The 9,846-nt window shown below is 26.1% G+C and overlaps 1 protein-coding gene across 3 annotated transcripts in view; it reads left to right on the top strand.

Annotated features, from left to right (window-relative positions):
- The window catches only part of LOC108691381 (calcitonin gene-related peptide type 1 receptor-like), a 128,033-nt gene that overhangs the window by 55,090 nt on the left and 63,097 nt on the right, over nucleotides 1-9,846 (top strand). The window lies entirely within an intron of this gene.

The raw sequence follows: 9,846 nt of genomic DNA on the forward strand, positions 1-9,846 counted from the left end.
TAAAATCCGACATCTACGATACAAATTTATTGTTAAAACTTTTACAAGTATATCAATTTTTTCAAATCTTTATCTTTATGTATATTCACTAAAAGAAACACTAAAAGAAACACTAAAACGAAAACACTAAAAAGAAAAGAAACACTAAAAAGAAACACTAAAAGAATTTATTCTGTTACGTGAAACAAACAATAGGCTTTAATATAAATAGTAATAATGAGCATACCACTCTTATTTATGTTAAACATATCTGCGAAATAAAAACAATTAAAATTAAAACTGTACGTTTCGATCCTATTAATTTTATCGGGTTATATCAGTATTTCTATTTAATCTAATTCAATTTACATCAAACGGGTATCTATTTTAATTTAAATTGTCAATATCATATTTTCTATAATTAAAACATTTGCATTTTAATAATAAGTTTGCTTCCTTTACATTCACGTAATTAACATTTCTTTATTCTGTTGCTTGAAAATCCTTATAGCTGATGCAATTAGAGTTAAAATTCCACGTTACCGACGGATGGTTAATACTTTTGTGCACAACTAATGAGATAAATCAATTGATGTAAACAAAACATGTATATAGTTGCTTTTTAAAAAAAATTATGCAATGTGCAATTATTACACGGAGAAAATTATATTTAAAATTATTATAATGTTTTAGAAGCGGATTATGACAATTATAAGTTTAAAAACTATAGCTATTTTTTTAAAAACAATAATGCAACATAATTTTTCCTAGTAAAAAATTTTTTATTACAAAATCAAAAACTTGTTGAATAAAAGTTAGTACTATAAAGATAAGTAGAAAAATATATACCTAATAAATATATCTAAGCAAATTTTGTTTGCATACCATAGTAAAATTAACTATTTTCATATTAGAATATGGCTTAAGCATTGGCTTTTAACAAAAATTCCTTTATTTATGTGATAAAAATTAGTATTACTATAGTAAAAGTTATGTCGAAATCATGTTATAATGTCCATAAAAAATAAGACATAATAAAGTATAATATAATTTAAAATTATATTAAAATTTAATATAAAATTTTCTCCATGTATAAATGCCTTTTTTCAAAGCAACTATTTATTTTTTTTATAATTGATCTTATTATTCTATAATATATCTTATAATAATTTATCTTATTATTCTATGTCTAAAACTATTAAAGTACATAAAAAAATGTATAATTATGAGATATTTTTGACATTTCATGTCAAAATATGCCAGAATAAAGAATATATCTTGTAAATTATTGATTTTTTGATAACTTTAATACTTTTATATATAGAATTACTAAAAGAATATATTATGTAAAAAATCATAATAATTCTTAAAAAAAAATGATCTTTATATAATCTTAAAAAAATTAATGTTTTTGAAAATTGATTTTACATTATTTGTCTTTCTTCAAATAATACAAATTTATCTAAAACATTTTTATATGATGATAAATTTATAAGATATACTGCTGTTCTCATTAAAGAATAAGACGCACATACTCACACTCTGTATATAATAACTTACGTAATACGTAATGATAATGATAAAAAACTTACTAATAAATTTTTAATTAATTTAAAAAATGATTTATCTGTAAATATATTTTTAAGTATGCATTGCTTAATTAATTGCCTAAACGCCTCTACTATTATACTAATTATATTATTTTTATATATAATATATTTAAAGAAATATATTTATAAAAGAAATAAATTTAATATATGCACTTTATAAGATATTTATATTGATAAATATCTCAATCTGAGATAAATATTAAAACATGAATATAATAATTTTTTTCATAATTTTATTACGTACCATCTCTATGGAAAAGTAGTTTTGGAATGAAAAAAAATATTTTTGAAAGTTAAGAAATATTTATTTTAAACGCGTTTTTCAACAAAAAACAAAAAATGCTAAAAAAAATTTAGTTTTAATAGATAAGATTACATCAGATAATGTTAGAACATTTTTTAAACAATTTCCCAATCCCAGCGTTCCTTTCCATAACGGAAGGTTTCCATTTTTAGATTTAAATCAATATTTAGACCATTGTAATTTTTGTTTTGCGACCAGTTAATGGTAACCATAAATTTATAGTCGGCATTGGATTTCTAAAAATCAGTTTGAATTAATGTGTTTGAAGTTAGAATTAATATACGTTTGTAGAATTTGTATAAAATAATTTGTATAAAATAAGGAAAAATATTCTTGTACCCTGTTTTAGCAAAATCTGTTCACATTTGCACAAAGTAATTTACAATTTTGTAATCATTTGAACCTGGTTTGGGACACGTAAGATTAAATGATTTTGCAGCTTCTGGGAAAAATAGGTAACCTAAATCCTCTGTATGGCTTACTCCTGTAAAATATTATTATATTTGTAAATTATTTTTAAAAATGCAGTTTCATCATTTTCAAATTTACATTTCTTTTAAATTCTTCAGTTCTCTAAATATTTTTATATGTTAATTTTTTTAACATTAATTTTTTTATAACATAAGATATTTTTATCATTACTTTTATGCACAATTATTATAATAATACAGTTGAATATAATGATTGGGCTCACAATTTCAGAAATAATAGCATCGTTAATTGATAAAATGTATTTGTGCTTTTTGATGTAAGATATATTATGTGGTTGTAACTAGCAACAATATATCTGGAAGTCCTATGTCTAATACTGTTCTAAAAAGGGATGTTTCGCTTTCATAATTGAAATGATATAAATACGTCGATTTAAAATGACCAGAATACTTTTGCGATTGAATTACATCTCTTATGCCGCGTATGAAATATGCATCTCCTAAGAAATCTGAATAATTTGTCAAAGTTTTTTCTGCTATTTCTTCATTTCCAAAATAGTGATGTCGCATTTCCTCGAGTATTTCCTATTTCATAACTCGGATAATATATTTAATAATATTCCCTTTTTAAAATCATTTATTTTCTGTAGATCTTCGTCGCTTATATCTGAAACAATTTTAAAAATATGATTATATTGATCACTTTTGGGATATTGCATATCGAACGAATAATATTTCAGTATGAGTATTTTTGATAAGAAATAATTGACTTCATAAATTCATGAAAAATATCTATCTCAAAAATAATATATTTTTATATTAAAATAAAATTTTTATTTTAATATAAAAATTTAAGAGAGATATGTACAAAATATATATGTATATTATTATTAAATACAAATAAATAATATACATATTTGTATATTTTATTTCATAAATTTAAATGTTGATGAACGTACACACAACCTATGATAAAGTTATTTTAGAACAATGTAATTATTTAATATGTTAAAACATATATTTGTTTAAGGATTTAATGAATTATTTAATAATTATAATTCTTATACGTGTACTTAAAAATTGCAGTAAACAAATTTATTTTTAATATTATAAACGTTAAAAGTATTATGGAAATCTTTTTACAAAATGTTGACAGCGTATTTGTTAAGTATCAAAATTGTATTATTCTTAACAAGTTACATTGTAGAAAAAAGTCATATAAAAGAGATAAAAGCAAAATAATTAAGAATATATTTATTAACAGTATGTGCGCGCACGATAAAATGTACTTCTTTATTACCTCCGAAAAAGTTGCTACGTATAAAAAAATATTCCTTCATTACGATTAAATCCTAAAAGGAAGGGCATTTGAATTCCGCGGTTTACATATTTCTTTGGATGTTCAGGAAAAACTGGATTCGATGACTTGTTGTCCAGAGTGATCGTGAAGGGTTCAATAAAATCCTTCTGATGATATTATAAATAAAAAATATGTTATTCATATGTTAAAATTCGTAAAAAAACTTTTTTAAAAGAAGAAAAAATATATACCAAGTGCATAAAAAGATACCAAATATTACATCTTTCTTAACAAAATACGAATATGAAATATATATAAATGAATAGTTGAACTTACTTGAAGTTCAGACTTCAATTATGCTCTTGTCTTGTTCGAATGGATATATGTCAAAATGTGACTACATATATATCTATCCGGACGAGACCTGGCATAATCTATATTATAAAAAATTGAGATATTTACTGATTCAGTAAAAATTACCCATATTGAATTTTTAACAAGCGTTTTTGCATCAACTGTTTTTAAAAACTCGTATGCGACTTTTGGATCTGACGTTTCCTTTCCGAGTTTTTTTGCAAGCATAAAACCTGTGTCCAACTTCATTAAAGGCCCAAGGATTTAAGATGACATCGCTTTGTGCGATTATTTTGTGGAATAAACCTACAAGGCATAATCGTAATAAAATTAGTTCATAGATTCGTTACCGTAAAAAAATCTTGCTTTTCTTTCTTTCTATTGTATAATACATAATCTCAGAATTTATTTATTTTTTTTGCATTATTGATTCTTTGATTGATTTTTGTTTGCATCAGTTTAAATGCTTTCTTTAAATTCGGATCTACAACATTTTACAGTATTTTAAATCTTAAACCGTAAGCAATTGACCAACTATAGTCGAATACGAGGAGAATAATTGATTGTGATTTATTCATTCCGTATGTCTTAAGACTTAAAAATCTGTTGTAGGGCTAAAGATATAGATAGACAATACCTTTAGCTAGCGGAGATAGGGCTAGAGCATGTATTGTGGTTGAACCAGCGCTTTCGCCAAAGATAATGATTTTTTCTGGATCTCCACCGAATGCTATTATATTTTTTTTAATCTATTTTAATGCCAAGATCACATCTTTCAGAGCTTGATTACCTGTTATCACTTCGTCATTAAGGTTCAGAAAACCTGAAAGCATTAATTCTTTTTCTTACAAGGCTGATATATTCAAGCAAAAAGTAAATCATTATAAAATAAACAAGAGAATAATATTTATCTTAGAATTAAATTTTATAATTAATAATTATGTACAGTATTTTTTAAGACCATAATGTGAATACGCAACAAATCATCTATTATTAATAATTATCTATTTTCTATGAAAATAATCTGTTACTTTTAGAAAATTTCAATTTTAGAAATATGCATATACTATAATAAATAAAAAATAATATTCCTTCTTATTTCTTAATTTTTGATAATAAATAAATTTATTTATTTATTAACTATTTTTATTTTCTGTATTAGTATTTGATTATAAATTAATAACATAATTATATATCAATGAGTTATTTAAAATAAAAAATAAATAAAAATCTAAATGTACATTTACATTTTCTGAAGAAATGTGAAAAAACACAAATGATATATATACAAAAAATATATATCAAAGTAATAAATAACATACCTAAAGAGTTTAATCTAAAATTTATGGTAACTAATACTATGTCTGTCTGCATAAAATGACCATACCAATCGGGACCATACCAATCTGGATTACCGGAACTTACAAAATAGCCACTACCGTGTATCCATACCATTACCATGCGTTTTTCCGAGGATTTGATTTTTGTAGTATACACATTTAAATAAAGGCAATCTTCATCGCCCACAATTTCCTGTGTTACAAGGTTTATTTGAACAGCTATATTTCCATATTTCGAGGCATCTCTTTCACCATGCCATAGTTCCACTAGTACTGGATCCTAAATATATAAATATATAAGTTATATTTAACACAATATTTACTTTTGAAAGAAATAGTTTTAAAAGATATATATTTTTTAAATCTTATAAAATTAATTCTACCATATCTAATTAATTCGTGAACATTTGAAGAAAATTGAGATTCTTCTTTTTTCATTTCTTTTTAATTCTTATTCTAAGGAAAATCGGTTAAAGTTTACTTTTTCATTGTTGTTAAACTTAATTATATTGTGCCCTGATAACAAAATACTGTAATAATTAGTATTATAATTACTTAAATCTGAGTTCGCCGATCGGAGGTTTGGCATATGGTATTCCGCGAAAAGCAAGGTATCTAACATTATTACAACGACGCCCTTCAATTTTCCTTCAGCCACTTGTATTCTTGTTTCATCATGTATACGCTGAAAGAATAAGAATGAAAATAACATTAAAAAAATTTATTTGTTTTTAATATTTACAACTATATATTTGTTTCTAAAATCCATATTGTCATTGTTGCTATAAGTACTACATATATTAAAAATTTTTAGAGATGACTTGATACAGGTATAAATAATAAAGAGCATACAATCACAGGGCAAGATGTATTTAGCGAAAGTCGTAAATTTAAATTTTTCAAGGTAACAAGAGTCAAGTCTTGACCATCATCCGTACAATACAAATATTATAAAACAAGTCTATTCAATTTAAGCTTCGAAACCAAAAAGCAAAGTTATTGACGTAAAAAAATCAATATGAGTAAGATTTTGGAGATTGTAAGTTGATACGCGTCTGCGAGATAAGGATACGCGTATCCTTATCAACACTTTACAGTCCATGAAATTTTATTCATATTATACAATTTTTGCATCGATGCGTTTTGACTCCGGTGCTCAAATACAAATTAGACAGGCCTGTTAGAAAGATATTACATGATAAAAAATTTTTGTTTGACCGTTTATATAAATTCGCTATTCCAGATGTGACGGTGACATAATATTACAATCGAGCTTATTCGATTTTGAAAAGAACTTTTCCGCGATATAAATTCCTCATTAAGTGGATATTTTTCTAAGTCGTATGATAAATATGGGATTTTCAGATTCTAATAAAAAAATTTTTTTATATTTGTATTCCTTTTTGATCTATTTGTATTTGATCTATTGTAGTGAATTTTAATTATAAGGTTTAGTTTAGATTTATTATAGATATAACTTACCCGTTTTTTAAAGTAGTGATCTGAGAAGTAGAAGTTTCAACCTGTGCTTAAAAAATAAAATAAAAATGCTTTTTTAAACATCTTGATACGATGATTTTAGACAAAGTTATTTTATCTTGAAGTTTGCATGCAGCTACTGAATAAAATTTGTGTCTCTTAAAATCAATGTCAAAAAGAACCAAATTCAAATTTCATATATCTCCGGGAAGAATGGTCGCGAAGTGACCATATTCGAAAAAACATTTTAAAGCCAATTTCTTTAATTAAATAAAGTTTCTCTTTAAACATTTTCTCTTTAAAATGATTTTATCATTATGCTACAATTTTTTTCACTGACAAGTAAACCTACGGAGATGTCATTCACCGTTTTTAATGAAACTTTGCATATTTTTAGAAATTTGAAAAATATTTGACATGTATTTTTTTTTATCGGCCATGATCCACTCTGAAGAATGAAAAAACTATCCCTTAAAGATAAGGGATAAATTTAATATTAAGTGAAATAAATTGAAAATATTAAAAAGTAAAATGTATTATAGGTTTTTGGAATTGCTGAAACTAAATCTTACGTCAAAAGTATGAAATTCAAAATGACTGACCCAATATAACGTCCAAATCAAAATTTTTATTATTTTTTATCAAAATGAGTAAATTTTAAAAATTTTTATCATCACAGAATTCAAATTTCCGATTTTTGGGTCGACGATTTTAAATATGGTGTTAAAGATATAAAATTCAAAATGGCGAACTCAGTGACAGCTATGTACATTAAAATTTATAACTTTTGTAAAAAATGTGTTACAAGGTTCTCATCCTTCAGGGTGTGTTTTCAGTGAGTCATTGCCTCTCACCTTTTGAAATTCCTTTTTACAGAGAGAGGCCATTTTGAGACTGCCATTTATTTCAAAATGGTATTTCCGCCTCGTTTTCGAATAATTTTTTGCAAACGCTCACGCATATTGATGCAAGATCTAATTACGGCTTGAGGTATTTCCCATATTCGATGCAATGCTGCTTCTAGTTCTTGGAGATTCGTTAGCGATTCCAAATTGTACCCTTTTTCCCATCATGTCCCGTACATGTTCGATGGAATTTAATTCCGCGCTCATTGAATGTGATAGCACCTCGATGTTGTTTTCTTCGAGAAAGTTAAGGACTATCCTAGCCGCATATGATCGAGCATTGTCCTACATTAAAATGAAATTGCGTCCTATTCGATGACACATCAGAATGACATGAAGACGCAAAATTTCTTCTACTTAGCGTATAGTCATTCCACGAGATGGTATGATGATGACGTTCGTGCATCTATGTATTGATATTCTATCCCATATCATAATGGAACCGCTATCAAATATTCGGACAAGCTCGATACAGTTTTGTTTTAACAATGCCTATGACGACGCCAAATACGAATTTTTACATCACAATTAAAGAAGTAAAACCGTGATTTATCAGTGAATACGTTGTTCTACTGTTTCACAGTCCAATTTTGATGAAGCGAGCATGTTCTAAACAAGCATGTTGAGCCATAGATAACATTGGTGCTCGAGCACGAACCGCGATCTCAAGCCTCTTCTGAACGCCTAATCATTTGAACGTTGATTCGTCGGTGCGGAAGAATTTTACTTACAATTTGTAGTGCAATTGTTGTTGAATTCCGCATTGCCACATTGACGATGTTGCGATCTTCACGAGTTGATGTTACTCATCTTCAACCTTGTTCGCTCCTTCAAAATCTTCCTGTTGGTAACGAGCGTAAACTCGACTCTTCGAATGGAAGACCGATTAACATCCACTCTTCTTGCAATATGACTCCGCTTAATCCTTTTTCCAGAAGAGCAATAATTTGTGCACACTGAATTTCATTCAACGGAGACATTGTTACGACTCTGTTTTTTTGAACGGTAACTTCAGTTAATTTGAACTAAAATAAGTTTTAAACTGAAGTAAGCACTGTACCGCAAGTGCCATTCAAACCGTACTTGCGGTACAATGTTTACATCAGTTTAAATTTATTTTAATTCAAATTAGGCTGAAGTTACCATTCAAAAAAACAGAGTCGTAACAATATCTCCGTTGAATGAAATTCAGTGTGCACAAATTATTGCTCTTCTGGAAGAAGAATTGAACTAAAGTCATATTCCAAGGAAAGTAGGTGATTTAAGTGACTCTACTTTGAGTGACTGATTTTAAATGACTCTAATTCTGTTCAGTAGCTTCAAGATAAAATAACTTCGTCAAAAGTCGTCGTATCGAGATGTATAAAAAAGCATTTTACAGCTGAAAACTTCTACTTTTCAGATCGCTACTTTGAAAAACGATTTTATGGAAATTTTATGAAGTTACACAAACATAAATGAAGATATCAGATCTCAAAATTTTTTATGAAATTTGCGGTGTTCCACGGAGTGGACTAAAAATTGTACACAAATGCGATTTACATCATTCGAAAGAGCGAATCTTTATCTTTAATTTGCTTTTTTAGTCCATATTAGCACTGTTAAAAATATAATGTCATATTTAATTTAAAAACATATATGAATTTTCTAAGACATGCAAAAATATTAAAAATAATATTTTTGTACAAAATATTAATATTATTTAATATTAATTAACTTTAATTGATTTTCTGCATATCCCAGATTTATTTTTGACAGTGCGTACTTAACTTTTATAGATAAATGCGTGTATTAAGTCTAAATTAGTACATATAAATTACATATAAATTATAGTACATATAAATTACATGCTAAATACATATATTTATTGATAAAAATAAAGTGTGAATAGTAAATCCTTATTTTGCTATTCTTGCAATTTATAATTTTATTGTATTTTATGTAACTTATATTTTTTTTATTTTTTAGTCAGAAAAAAAAGAAGATATTATAATATAAAAAGAAGATATTATTAACGATTTAAGAATTAATAGAATTAATACTAGAATTAATATTTTTATTATATAAAATTAAACCGCCAATCACAAAACACACACACACACACACACACACACACACACACACACACACACACACACACACAC

The sequence above is a fragment of the Atta colombica genome, unplaced genomic scaffold, assembly GCF_001594045.1.
Source record: "Atta colombica isolate Treedump-2 unplaced genomic scaffold, Acol1.0 scaffold46, whole genome shotgun sequence".
Classification (NCBI taxonomy): domain Eukaryota; kingdom Metazoa; phylum Arthropoda; class Insecta; order Hymenoptera; family Formicidae; genus Atta; species Atta colombica.